The sequence below is a fragment of the Ambystoma mexicanum genome, chromosome 9, assembly GCF_040938575.1.
Source record: "Ambystoma mexicanum isolate Mex_15411 chromosome 9, UKY_AmexF1_1, whole genome shotgun sequence".
Classification (NCBI taxonomy): domain Eukaryota; kingdom Metazoa; phylum Chordata; class Amphibia; order Caudata; family Ambystomatidae; genus Ambystoma; species Ambystoma mexicanum.
Genome location: NC_090931.1, coordinates 353,785,308 through 353,800,599, shown reverse-complemented (window position 1 = coordinate 353,800,599; position 15,292 = coordinate 353,785,308). Strand labels below are relative to the sequence as shown.

Below are 15,292 nucleotides of genomic sequence, written 5' to 3'. Positions count from 1 at the left end.
TAGGCAGTATGTAGAGTATACACAATAGGTACAGAGATACAGTAGCAAAAGCAAACACTGACCAGAGCTTGGGTGTAAAAGTATATAATTATTTATTTTTAAAGACACACTTGTAAATTACACTAGCACAAAGAGGTAAGTAAATTCAGCACACAGTCTCTATTATATATATACAACCCTAATTACCTATTAGACAAGTATTAGTGAGAAACCCCACTTATTTTCAGACAGAGGTGAGCGCTTAACATAAGATGGCACTCTAATAAGTTATTAAAAAGGGAGGGAAAAAGGCAGAGTTATGGAAGCACACAAATTTCAATACTTTTAAACGAACCATAATAAGGCAGGATAGGCAGAGTTCTACTGGAGAGCAAGGATGTCAATTGCAAGGCCCACTCTTAGAGAGAGCAAGCAGAAGGGGTCCAGGTTCACACAGTGGGGTTATGCCCAAAGAGTCTTGTAGATAGTTTGCACACAAAGGATGAAATTAAAGTCAGGAAAAGTTAGCGAGGTTGTCCCAGGCCAGCCCAGGTTAGAAAGTCGAGGCTTTACTGTCACCCCGAATGATCTGTCGCAAGGGAAGCCAGGCGGGACACAGTACCTTAAGTGTGAAGGAAGCTCCAGCGGGGGCAGTTGTTCCTGGCAGCGGGTGCAAGTCGGTGTTTCGTCCAGAGGAAGAGGAGGTCTCGCCGTGGAGGAAAAATGAAGGTCGTTGTACTGCCAGGGAAGAAACCAGCCGCAGAGTTCGTTCGGTTAAAAGGCACTACCCTTCTCTTTGCGGTAGTGGTAAGCCGTGGTATTCCGGTTGCCGGGGTGCTTGGCACGGGCAAGGCGGCCAAGAGATGCTCCAGGAAGGTGAAAAGAAGGCAAAACTGGTTATCCCCACCAGTCAAAGGAAGAAGACTCTCCGGACTGGAGATCTCCTCTGTCGTCGGGAAAAGTGGTGAGACGGTTCAGCAGGGCTCCACCGGTGGTGTCGTCGTTGCAGGTCGGCTCAGCTTCTCCCTCCTCGGATTCTTAGGTCCTGTGGCGACTTCTGAAGTTCCAGTCACCAAAGCCCTGCTTTTATGCAGCAAACCCCCATTCATTCAGCCTAGCTGTCAATCAAACATGCTAAGTGGTGAGCCGGCCGGCTCACCACTTGGGCCAATCACACAAGAGTGCGACTTGAGTTGCCAAGGCAACTCAGTCCAGGGTGCCTAAACCCCCTCACACACCCTCTGTGGTACCCAGACAGAGTGGCACCACTTTTGGAGGCTTCTGTGGAGAAGCCCGCCAAAAAGTGGAACAAAATGCTCTACTTGGGTTGGAGTCACAGAAGCGAACACAAACGCCATTTTAGAATCGAGTTCTGGCAAAAATGAATTAATATTAAATAAATAAACCAGCGGTATGTTCGAGGCTATAAGAATTAAATAATTAAAGCTGGTAGCCTCGAACAATGGGAAAATCCCATAGAGATATATTTGCGGTCGAATATAAAAAGTAGTATCCACTGCCACCAGCCAAAACTCGATCAGGGGGGATGGAGACGTGCCCCCTCGAACAACAGACCCCGGGGCAATCGAATTGCCCTGACCAGTACGTCCACAATATGACGGTTTGTACTGGTTTCTGTTCATAATTTGGGACTAGTACAGACAATGGTGACTTTACATGCCCTGGGAGACAGTAGTCAGTCCCAGGGTATGGAGTCTATGTTGGGGGGTCGCTACGACACCCCCTGGGTTACGGCACGGAGGGTGCTGTGTAACCCACATCAAAAACACATGAGACCCTATGGAGTAAAAGACCCCATAGCCCATAAAACACATGGAAAGACAAAGGATCAAAGGTTCAGCAGCACCAGTAATCATGGTTCAGAGAAGTATTTTCATACCTTTCATAAATAGAAGGAGCAATGGGGTCTGCCAGACGCACTTTGGAAAGTTGATCCATGTTCCAGATGTGCAATGGAAAGCTTGATTCCTAGTTTTTGTTTCTTTCTTGTAGCTCTTGGTTTCCAGCCTAGTCATGTTATGTCTTCTTGTGATGTTGTGGCTTCCTGGCATCTTCTGTTTCTTGGCCAGCATGAGCACGAATAACATCAACATTTTGAAAGCGATTATGGACTGTATAGGTAGTGTAGGGGATCAAGAGTAAGACTCGGACACAGAGGTATGTTCAGTGTTGGTTATAGACTTGTTTTCAAAATAATAAGCAGTTTGGGGGGAATCCTATATATCCATAACTCTAACAGGAGTTGCCCTGCTTCTTAAGTCGTTTGGTCACACTTCACACTTGTTTAAGAGGGATAACTCTTCCCTTGAATATCCTTCAAACAATACAATTCTTTTGAATGTTCAGTTTCTCACACTCTGTATTTCCATAAATTTAAAAGGGGCACTATTCTTCCCTTTTCCATTAGGTGCTCTATTTTTGTATATCCCTAGTGTACTCTCTAGCCTGGGTATTTGCAACTTTCACATCAGTTCTCCAATAAGGGGTATGATTCCTCCCTTTTATACTTGTTCCTCATTCAGCATTCACTTTACTTCTTACTCCTGGTTTACTCTCCTGGCAGGATGTCAAATTAGAAAGTCTCTTTGTGTTTCGCTCACGGGTGAGACTCCCAAATCGTGTGTCTGGTTCACTAATTTGCCAGGACTTTTATCGACACTATTATCTTGACCAATATTGGATCGCTGACTCTTGCTTAGCAAAGTTTGTCTCAGTTTCCACTCTTCCTTTCAAAAATTGGGCTTCTGCCCCTTTTCCAATCCTGTTTGCATTTTCATTAACTTCTCTTTTAAAGAATTGGGTTGCCAGCCCGTTTTTAATATTATTCGCAAATATTCCAATTTCTTCAAATGTTTCACTTTGCGCCACTTGCGCTGTTTCTGTTGCACAGCATACACTTTCAGACGCACCGGTAACCCATTCACTTTCTCTGGGTTCACCAGGCAGCTTCAGCATCTCTCCTTCTCCGTCCACTTCAATTTGCTGACTCAGTGTGCGTCCCGTTAGTCGTCTGGCTCTCATTTTGCTTTCTGCTGATGCATACAGCGCCTGTCATCTCGGGCTCTCAAGCAATGAGCTACCTTTTTTCCTCGTTTCTCTCTGTCTCGTTCAGGTCAGCCTCTGTGCTGCTTCAAACAGTTTGTTTGCCTCCCACATTGTGACTCGGGTTAGAAAAAGTTACCATCAAACTCAGTCTTGGCCTCTCTCTCATAAGTCTGTCAGCTGTGGCAGTTTTAAATTTCCCTGCATAGTTTAGCAATTTCGATAGACTACACTGCAGCGCTGGCTAACCACTTCTAATCATCTTCATTGCTCCAGCCCTCTTCCTCATCTCAGTACTAAAGGGGGTGAGGGAGAGGGAAGGGGTAGGCGGTTAAGGTGATTGATTGGGCCTGCTTATGGGTGAAATGTTAAGCCGCTAATCTGTCCTCCTTGATTTCTGCCAGGTAGGTCTGTACTTGCGGTATTAGCATATTTGATGGCAAACCACATTGACCTTTTCAATTTGACAGAATCTTTTGTTCGTTTTTGGGGGTATTTTCGGTCAATTTAAATTAAATATGCATGTGGGGTAGGGTAAGGGAATAGGTTAAGGTGAGGGGGAGTGGGGTCATGCCCCCCATTTTCTAACACAAACACGAACAAAAGAAATTCGGTCAAATTGGAAAAGGTAATTTTTTTCCAGACAAATAGACCTAAACCTGTACTTGCACGTTCTCTGAGGGATTAATGAGGTTGAATTTTGTTCAGTTTTAGGAAGGATTTTGAGATCTGTGTCTGGGTGAGGGAGGAGTGCTCGAGCCATTAGATATCATCAATGGTGTTGATCTTTAGAAGTAGAGCATCAGGGAGATCCCCAAAGGGTTCCAAATACTACTTTGCTCGACGCCTGTACGTGCCCTGCAGTGGATGTGATGTTGGGACCCATATATATTGAGGCGCTGTGCCCAGTGTCCTCCCTTTTCCCTAGCACTGTTACTCAGTGACCACAGAACCTAAGAGGTGTACCAACTATCTGCCAAGAAAACATACAAACTGAAAAAACATTACCGGAGGCAAAAAATGTAGTTCTTCTAATGGATTCCGAGAACACTCTCTTTCCAAAAGAAATTGAAAAATTACTTCCGGGTAATGTCCTTTTTTATAAATTCTTATACCACATATTTCTCATCTTGATAGACATCCTTTAGCGCCAACTGCTCTCCGAAAATCTGGACAGAGGGCATAGTGCGGCACAAGGCCATCCCTCTGGCTCTCGCTCAAAACCGCTGGCCTCCTAAAGGTCTGAGGTCAGTGCTAGCATGTCCTCGCCGTCCCAGTAAAATCCCTCCGGGAAGTCCTCCTTTCTGGCAACCATGGGATCCATCCCAAAGAGTATGGATTTGCCTTCCTCATTGTAGATGTGGCACATTTTCATAATAAATTGCCTCATCAACAAAGGGACGTGCGCCTTAGGGACTCTGTCGTCCTCAGCATCAAAGTGGAGGGCGGGACCTAAGTAGAGGGTCACAGCACCGAAAGGCGTGCCTACCGGCACCTAGTGACCTTGTCTCCTTTGGGGACCAGGCCCAAGCACATAGGCATGCAGGAGTATTCCCGTCGGCTTGAGGCAACACAGTGGGTCCTTATGAAGTCAGTGGGGCCGGTCCCTTGGTGAAGATTTCAGGCTGTTTATAATTGGGAGTTCTCCCATTTAGGATTGGGTGGAAAACTACCTGTAGCGTCGCTTCCACAGAGTCCCTGCAGCAATGACTCCAGGCAATCCGCACAGCACGACATCAACTGAGTCCACGTGCCTTCACCAAACTCGTTGTGGAAGTAAGTGAAGAGTTTAATCGCCCCGTTCCCTGAGGGCGTTGGGTTGCATGGAGTGACACAACCCACAATCATTAACGTGCCTCTCCGCCAGGCAAAGCAAACAGATGCGTTAGGGATCCGACACTGAAATCTGCTGGCTGCAATCCATGAAAGGTTAAACACCCAAAGCCCTTAGCAGATGGCCATTCTTTTGTCTTTTTTTTTTTTAACCAAGTAGCATGTTCTCGAAGTGTGCAAAGTGTGTGCAAAAAAGGAACCGAGGTCAGGTCACAGGGTACAGCGCCATGATATATTCTGGTTCAACGTCATGTCCGGCACGGAGCACATAGAGGCATCGGGTGGAGTCAACGCAGAGCCATGCTGTGCCCACAGGTGGCGGAAAGGTTTCTGAACATCAGCTGTGCTGCGGATAGTATATCACAGATGAGGAATCTGTGGGAGGAAGGAATCCATTAGAAACACTTTTACAGTGCCCACCTGCAGGCCTCACTTGTCCAGGGACAACAAAAACCTAAGGCACAGAATCCGGTCCACAATCTCACCCTTTACCATTCCTCGAATGTTCTACATCTGCATGCAAAGATAGATCTGCAAGAAGGTCTGTGCGCAGTCAACAACCCCTCCAATACCTAATCCGTCAAGTCCCAGACATCATATCATAGCCTCTCAAGAGCTGTGCATGAACATTTTCTGACTCCGGGTACGGGTGGAGTATCCAGCTTTCCAACTAGGTCAAGAAGTCTGGCCGGCATGGAAGCCTGTGAGGTGGGCATATGGCCAACTCCAGAAGGTCCGAGTACCACATCCTCCTCACCCAATCTGGGGCGATTAAGATCAGATGAGCTTAGAACTTTCTGAAACCCTAGAGAACCAACTGAATTACTGGAATCAGAAGGAAGACTTAGTGAAGGTCGAACTTCCACTCCACTATAAAGACATCCCCAATGCACACATTCAGGGTAAATTCCCTTGAGCAACACCACTTGCACTTCGAGCTGTCCTTCATTGCAAACAGGTTCACTGACAGGGTTTCCCCAAAGGCAGATCTCCAAAATGACCTCTGGCCAAATCTCCAATTCAAGAGACCAAACCGCGCTTGCTCATGGTAACTGCCAAGCCATCATCCATTCCCCTGAGATAAACTGCAGAGATCAAGACAGTGTTCTCTAATGCCCAGAAACCAAGCTGCATGGCTTCCCTGCAATGCCTGCACACCCCAGTTTGTTGGATTAATGCATAATCACTGTGTTGACCGTTAAAGCTAGGACATCATTCTCCCCAAAAAGTTGGCGCAAAAGCTGCTAGAGCTAGTCTGATAGCTCAGAGCTCCGATGTGCCATAGGCACTCTAACTTTTGTTTTTATTGATATTTTATTTCTATCGCGCTCGTACACAACTGGGACCAAAGCCTGCTCACCTGCAAATACCTGCAATGAGCACCCCAACCTTTCAGTGACGTGTCATTGGATAAGGAAAGGAGGGGGTGGGAGGGAAATGGGAAACAGACAGGCGACAACCGTACTAGGCCCGACGACATTTCTGGTACAGCCGGAGATGACAATTCTGATAAGAGTATGTGCATAGAAAAAAGTAAAGGGAGGGTGGGAGAAGAGAGGGAGAAGGAAGAGAAGGAGAGAACAGAATAAAAAACAGTGAAAAAAAGCGGAGAAGCAGAGGAGAGCGAAAACAGTTGCAGGGGTCAGTAATAACACAATGTTGCAGAGAACAGAAAATGTAATCAAGGATTCAAGATGACGATGGGCACGGCTTCATTCAGGGCCACCTGTATGAGATGCAGGGGAGGTCCAGCATGAGGGTTGAGAAGGTGAAGCAACAAGAGTCAATGTGACCGTAAAGTCAAATCCAAGCATTGGCAACAGGTTGGTGATGGTGAAAACTATAATGAATCAAGACAACTCCTGCAGTGATTTGGTGTGGGGGGTGGAAGAGAGGGCTGGGGGGTGGGGGGAGGGAGGGGTAGAGGAGATCAGGCAAAGCAGGTAACACATGGATGCGAGAAGGTGGGTGGCATGGTCAACATCACAGGCAACCAGAGGGGCGGTTGGGGGTTTGCAGGGGGGAAAAGGACAAAAGGGGGACCAGAAGAGTGGGGGGGCACATGGAAATCATGGGAAACCAGGGGAGCGGGTTGGGGGCACACAACATCACAGGGGACAAGAGGAGGGAGTGGGGGGCACAACAACATCACGGGGGACCAGAGGAGGTGGTGGGGGCACAACATCACGGGGGACAAGAGGAGGGGTGGCACAACAACAACACGGGAGACCAGAGGAGGAGATGGGGCGGGGCAACAACACCACGGGAGACCAGAGGAGGGGGGGCACAACGACATCACAGTGGACCAGAGGAGGGGGAGCACAACAACATCACAGTGGACCAGAGGAGGGGGCGGGGACCAGATGAGGGGATGGGGGGGGCACACCATCATCACTGGGGACCAGAGGAGGGGCTGGGGGCACAAACACATCACAGGAGGGGGGCACAACAGCAACACGGGGGACCAGAGGAGGGGGTGGGGGGCACAACAACACGGGAGACCAGAGGAAGGGGTGGGGGGCACAACGACACCACGCGAGAGCAGAGGAAGGGGTGGAGGACACAACAACAACACGGGAGACCAGAGGAAGGGGTGGGGGTGCACAACGACAACACGGGAGACTAGAGGAAGGGGTGGGGACACGACGATATGAAAGGAGACCAGAGGAAGGGGTGGTGGGCACAATAACATCACGGGAGACCAGAGGAGGGGTGGGAGGGCACAACGACATCACGGGAGACCAGAGGAGGGGGTGGGGGCACAAGGACATCACGGGAGAGTAGAGGAGGGGGTGGGGGGCACAACAACATCACAGGAGACCAGAGGAGGTGGTGGGGGCATAAAGAAATCACAGGAGACCAGAGGAGGGGGTGGTGGCACAATGAAATCACAGGAGACCAGAGGAGCAGGTGGGGGGCACAACATCACAGGAGACCAGAGGAGGGGGTCGAGGGGCACAATGACATCATGGGAGACCAGAGGAGGGGGTGGGGAAACAACATCACGGAGACCAGAGGAGGGGGTGGGGGGACACAACATCACGGAGACCAGAGGAGGGGGTGGGGGCAAGAGAAAGCAGGTAGAGTTCCAGTGGCAGACAAGAGTCAGACAGGGGCCTTCGATGTGGGCCTTAGGTGAGGGGGCCGACTGAAGCCTGTCGGTCCCGATTGGGCAAAACTAAGGCAGCAATGACCAATCGCGCACCAGTGTGCATGCATGAAAGGCAGCCCCAAAGACTTCCCTGCTAGGCTAAGATGGCAGCCAAGAAGGAAATGTGGCAAGGCAGGCATAGCACAGCAGAAACAAGCTCAGTGGAAAGAAAAGTACAATGAAATACCTTGCAGGAGGGAACTCAAGGGACGCAGTGTAAGCGCATCACTGCAGATAGTTAGCAGAAAAACGCTGATCTTGTTTAGTTTTGAAATGCATTTTGAAAATCTATGGTCTAATTTGAGAATCGCTACTAAAAACATCGGGCAGTGCTCCTACCTTGTGCAGGCACACACCCTATGCCGGCACAGCCTCTAGGCGTGTAGATGGTAAGGCCGAGGTGGGGATGTCTTGACTTCGCACTCCGGTGCGGTAAGAGGAATCACACGCACAACTACTCTCCCGACCCATAAAACAATCCTCCTTCCATGCTCAATTCATCTCTCACCCCCCAATATGCTATTGCATCTCCCTCCATTGCATTTTTAATCAGCCAAGAAATCTACACTTCCACAACTTACATGTTACTCCACTATCCGCTTGCATTGCCTTCTTCTATTCCACTCATCCCTTCAACCCATCATGCTTTTCGAATACTTGCTCAGTCCACTCCTCTTTTGCTTTTTCCTTCTTCACACACAGAGGTGACAAATGGTCTGCAAATTCATTTGCCTGTCCGATCACCACCTCAACCATGAAAGAATGGTATTGCATCTTTGCTACCCAACTTGCCAATCAGCGAGATACTTAATCGAAACCCTTGGATTAAAAAAAATCGATTTTAATCTTCTATGGACAGTACTTAAAAAGAATTCCCCCCGACCCCCGCACAAAAGTGAGAAATTTCTCAACCGCCCAATGGCATGTCAACTCCTCCTTCTCCAGAAGGGAGTTTCTTTTCTTCAGTCCCTTCAAAGCTCTTCCACCTGTTGCTTCCTTCTGGGTCATTACTGCTTCTACACCCACATTTCTCACATCAATGGTCAAAGTGTCATACTGTCCCAAGGCTATCGACATCAATTTCATTCTTTAAACTCCAACTCCTTATGCCATTTCCAATGCCACTGAATCTCTACTCTTCTCTTCAACAAATGTTGCATCTCACCCTCTTAGCAAAATTCTTCACAAAGTTCTGGTAAAATCCCATCATTGCTAGGAAAGAACTCAATTCACTCTGTTTTCGGCAGCTCCACCATTCTTATTACGTCCAACTTCCTCGTAGGCATCACTCGTCCACTGATACCTAATGCCCCAGGTACACTACGGACCACTCGCTGCGAACACTTCTTCGAGGTGAAACCTCTTGCCTCCAATATGTCCAACACCTTGCACAACTTCTCATCATGATCACTATTGTCTCCCGGCATAAGAAGATCTTTATTTGGAAATAATGCACATTCCTTCAAACAACTTAAAAACAGTCTTCTGGAAGACTGACTATACCAACAGGCATCCTACAAAACTGGAGTATTGGTTCGTGAGAAAAGAATGCCATAAAATGACTGGATTGTGGGTCCAGCTCTATTTGATGACATGCCAATGCTAAATCCAAGTGGATAAACACCTTGCTCTTTCCTATTAAACACTGCATCTCCACCATGTTCAGAACACATTTATTAAACAGCCTAAGGTCAACACACAACCAGATATTACCATTCTGGTTTCTAGGGATCACTAATGGAGAAGCCTATTCCACTGCATTAGCACTCAATTATTCCCCCTCTACATAGTTTGTCTAATTCGTCTTGAATGGGCTCTCAGAGCTAAATTGACAGACCGCAGCTTTGATGCAACCGGGTGATCCCCTTTCTCAATACAATACGATGCACCAATCAGTTCAGCTTACCTAAATCTTCAGATATCATCTTTGTGTACCTTTCTACATCTCTTTGCATACTGCAGTACTAGTTCCTCAGTGTTGGGGTCCACCTTTATATACAGTTTCTTCTGCTCCATCAACCGAGCAGAGAAGCCCCCTTCTTGGCTTTCTTGTTTAAATACACCTAGCCTGTTGCTTTTGTTCCTTTAAACACCACACAGTATATGAAATACCCCAGCAGTTCTATCCTATCCATGATATAACCTCCTGGTTTAATATTAGGTGATAGGAGATCACATACACACTGAACTATTCTTCAAGCACTCTCCACGTTATCAATGTTACTTTTCGCACCATCATTTGCAGTATGTTTCCATTTATACTAAGGTCGACCATTATCACCATCCCCAATCACGTTCACCATTAACACATCCGAATCACCATCCTCTTCCTCCTCAAAAGATTTGTGCGTGCCTTAAGCGCTATGCTACTGAACACAAAGACCTTCGCTAGACTGTCTTCTTTGAGTTCCTGTCCATCGGAGTCAGTGTCAGTGGTTTCCAGCTAAATATTGCAGACTGGGCCACCAGGCCTCCAATGTGCTGAGAGAAAGGGTTGATCACCCTGTGAGGGCTTGCACTTTTTAGTGAGCTTTCGGTTGACTGCCCCTGGCAAGCAATCGTGCTAACACAGGGCCATGATTAGATTCACAATGGGCACGTTCAACAGGAGAGCCATATCTGACTGCGGACCATTATCGAGAATATCTGTACGATAGTATTGCATCACCAGCCTCAACAGGGCTCTGAGCTGAGAGCCACAACTACGGTCTCTACTATTATACAGAATTATTCATTTACGTGTCTGAGGGACCAGAATTGAAAGCCAGACACAAAGTTGTCATATTTTGGCCGTAGACTTTTATTCAAATAAAAAGGGTTGGAAAATAACTCTGACCCTATTGTAAAGAGGAGTTTCCCTAACCAGAATCCAAAATTAAGGATCGGTCTTTGTCAAGAGATCATAAATCAAAAAGCTGTCCTTGTGTCCAAAACCTTACTTTCTAACCGTCACACTAAAACAAAACCACAAGTGATAAGGGCAATGTCTAATATCTGGTATTTGTGAAATGGCGTTCTCAAATAAAAGGAGAATGGCTTTAACATAAATGTTCTCAAGAATGGAAAATACCTCAATTCCAGAGGCAGTTTCCCTTTTCCTGAATTCTTCACAGGTACCACAAATGCCTCTAGGATTGACAGCTCTTTATGGCTTTCTTGGACCACAACAATCTTGTTTCGATGAACACAGTTCAGTCTTGTAAATTCATTTGCAACAAAAAGTTCCTTCTTTTAACAAATACCATTTCTGCTTAACGCTCCTTGTGGGTTGGCAATTTGCCTGGTGTACTCCCCTGCCAGGACACCTCTTGCACTCTCAAATGCCTGGTGTACTCTCCCGTCAGGACCTCCCTTTGCAATTTCAAATGCCTTACAATTCCTCTTTAATGTTCAAGTAGCATATACTCTTCTTCTTGCCTTGGTGTATCTACTTGATAAACAATTCTCACTTTTACTTTGCTCTTTGCAATCTTACAATGTTCAAAAATCTTCTGTTCTTTTTACGTTGCTTTCCGCAAACATAATGTTCAAAAATCTTCTGCCGTTTCACTTTTGTAACTTCCCAATGTTCTAATTCTCTTCAACGCAGTCAACGAAACCCCCCGGGGTCCCCACTCTGCTTTAGCAGACTCACTGGTAGTTTGCATCTCTCCAGGGTCCCTCGTGGCTTCACTCCTGCACGGTGGCTTCTCTCGTGCTCCCGGTAAAGACAGTGATGCTTCTCTTGGCTAACAGACACCCAGTGACCCACTCGTGATTCCTGGCTTCTCCTCGGCCCGCCTCGCTTGCACCACGCTTCTTGCCTTCTTCTCTCCTGGCGAGCACTTTCACCCTGACATCCTGACTCGCACCTCCAGCTTCTGCACGCAGACTCATGCCTCCAGCTTCTGTGCACTGGCTCGTGCCTCCAGCCTCCGTCCGCCTTCCCTGGAGAGACCACATCTTCTCCTGAGCTCCTTCTCAGCGTGATGATAGTTTTTAAAGGTCCCGTGCACAGGTGTTTCCATCCAATGACTAGCACGTGCACCAAACTTGCTGTTCAGTATCAATTCCTTACTATTCCTCGTCCCAGTACTTGAGTGGTTCCGGGAGTCCACTGATATTGAGGATTTAGGTGATTGTGGGAATAAAAGTCCACTGATGGTTTCTGATGCATGATTCTAGAAAGGTCTTTCTTAAGGAGTTCACATGGAAGATCAGTTATACCTGAAAGAGAGCTAACATGACAATAAGCCATTAGGGTATTGGGCAACAGGGAGTCTACCTCATGGGAAAGTGGGGAATACTGCGTCCCACCTGATGGAGTCAGGATATCTCCCCCAGGGCCGTCTTCCCCCATGTGATCTTCCCACATATAGCAACCCACAGGGTCAGGATCAGGTAGCGGCTGGCATCGCCATGCCACATGGAAGGAGGTCACAGCTGGGAAAACAGTGATGAGTCCATCAGATACATCACAGGTGGGTGTACGGCTCCCCTTCCTGCATCTCGACATCGGGGGATCTATCTAATCTGCTTGTGTCAGGAACACCTAATGCCAAAATCAGGAGCTCTGCCTGCTGCACCATGAAGTCAGGCACAAGTTGAGCCCTGCACGAATTTACAGCTCCAACCCGAAGGGAACGGGATCCCCTTCCTCATCGAAGATGGACCGCATGGATTGATAGAATCCTGCCCTGAACTATGGGACAAAACTGAGGTCACTGGGGGTAAGGGAGCAGTCACTGTGCATATCGTCAAGCCAGCAGGTCCTCCCGTGGAGTTACCAAACTCTGGTCCTTCTTTGACTTCAAGTGGATAGAGCTGGAGCTGCCCCAGGCATAGTAGCGGATGATGCCGCCAATGCCATTGAGGCCAAAGCTGTATTCCTCGTTGTAAAATAAACCAAGCATTTTCTGCTTGAACTCTTCCCACTCCTGCCTCGAAGCCACGTTTGAAGGCTAAAACGTACCCCTCTCTATGGACGAGTTAGCACCATCCCACCCTTGCTTTCATTTTTGTTATGGGAAGATGAGTTACTACGAGAGTGAAACCTCTGTTTCTTCTGCCCTCCCCGTTGACTTTTTTTCCTCAAGAGTGATCCCTGCAGTGTCGACTTCAGAGGATCTAGTGGCTGATCGGGCCAGCAAATTAAAAGAGGTCTCTGCAGCACCAACTTCGCAGGGCGCGCTCTCAGGGCCTTCAGGTTCATCAACTGCTCCATGCAATGTTCCATCCCCAAACACCACAAAGAAATGTATGGGTTGGTGATGGATATTTAGAGCTGCAGTCCCTTGTAGCGTTTGAAACATGATGGCTGATGGGCCGACATGGTGCAGGAGTAAACAGATTTGACAGTGTTTCGAATAGCGTGCTGAGCATGGGGATAAAACCAATGGAGGTAGGGGGGGGGTAGTGCATGCTATAAGTATGACAAATGATGTAACTTCCAGAGGCATGCACGATCTGGAGGGATGGCGTTGAGCTGCACTACGCCCTGTGTCGAGATTTTCCAAGAGCCGCTGGTGTTGGAGGATAGCTATCAAGATGAGGAATATAAGGGAGAATGCAAGGGAGATCTAACAGAATGCCTGGAGCTTGCTCACCCTGTCATGCAGAACTGATGGCATCCATGAAAATCACCTTAAGGGCGATGAATCTAAGGTAACACGAATGCAGAGGGTCAAACGCAGCACTCATAAGGATTATTGACACTAAATTCAAATCTCCTGCCGTAAAAAGAAACTGGCGTGGGGGATCCCCGCAAAATCTGCATAACAATGGGAATTGTCAAGACACAGGGCCTCATTACACGGTAGGCGGTGAACCATGGCGCTATTAGCGCCATGGTTCATGCCGGTAAAATACCGGCACCGCCTTGGTGGAAAGGGGAATTACCGCCCTATCCCAAGGTTGGCGGGGCAGTAATTCCCCCTTCACCATTGCCCTTCACCATTCCTATTTTTGCCCCATAGGGCATAATGGGAATGGGGAAGGTGCTAATTACGGTACCGCAAATTTGCGGTGCCGTAATTAGCACCAAGGTCCCTTAGTGGGTTGGTTTTTAACACCTGCTAAAAGCAGGCGTTAAAGTACCAACCCGCTAAGGGACCTCGTAGTAAGGCGGTAAGGGTTAACGGTCACCGGTACCATTACCAGTGACCGTTAACCCTTACCGCCTACCGTGTAATGAGGCCCATAGCCTTGCTCCGGGATCCTTTAAAAAAATTAGAAAGCAGACATGTACCCCATTTACAATGCCAACATTGAGGATGTAGGACAAGATAAAGGGTACTGATCCCTTTCCCGGTACCAAGTTGATAATTTACACCACCTGCAAGCACAAATGGATTTAAGGGCAGGCCCGTGAGCTGAGAGAAGTACATCCAGGTCGTCATCTGAGAAATTCCACTCATTGTATCTCAGCAGCTAAGCATGAAGATTCAGGCTGCTGAGGTTTGGAAGGAAGGCCCACCCTTCTAACAGAGCCGATCCACCCTCGTCAGAAGATACCAGGCAGGGCAGAAGGACATGCTAAGCAACTCTGGATACCAACATCTCTGAGCCGTCGGGAGTGATCAAAATCAACATGGACTCGAACAGGCATAGCCTCCGGAGAACTAGCGGTAGGGCAGCTATTGGTGGGAAAACAAAGGAGGTGGCACGTTCATTTGAATGTCATTGTATCCCCCAGACTTCCCTGTCAAGAAAATTCCCTGGAGCAGGATAACTTGCACTTCCTAGTCACACAGGAAGCAAAGAGGTCCACCCGAGGACCAACGCAAGAAGATCTCCAAAACGTCCTGGATTGCTTCTCTGCACAGAGGCAAGGACCCTTGATAAACCTTGCTTGCTGAGGTCATGGATGACACTACTGTCCGTCAGGTCAAGTATGCACTTGCTCTTCACAGAGGGGAGGTAGGCAACAAGGGCCACCCTATTCAGCCTCAATTACAGAAAGTTGATGTGTTCCTGAGATGTGAGGGAGGCCAGTTTGCTCACTGTCAGATCTAGCAGGTGAGTGCCGCACCTTTTCAAGGACACATCCATGACTACCGTCAGTTGGGGCCAGCGTTGCCGAACCAACGCCTCTTCACCCGGTTGTCTCAGGAACTACAAAGCAAGGTCTCAAGAAACTCAGCTTGCGACCCAACACAGGCCTGCATGTTCGCCTGAAATTGAGACCGCTGACAATGGAGAAGCCACTGAAGCGATCCAGTGAGCAACTGAGCCTGTGGCACTACAAGAATGCTGAAAAGCGCAGAAAGACTGAGGCTGAAACTTGTT

At 47.9% G+C, this 15,292-nt stretch overlaps 1 protein-coding gene across 3 annotated transcripts in view; it reads right to left on the bottom strand.

Moving 5' to 3' along the window:
• The window catches only part of HIP1 (huntingtin interacting protein 1), a 1,552,273-nt gene that overhangs the window by 530,480 nt on the left and 1,006,501 nt on the right, over positions 1 to 15,292 (bottom strand). The window lies entirely within an intron of this gene.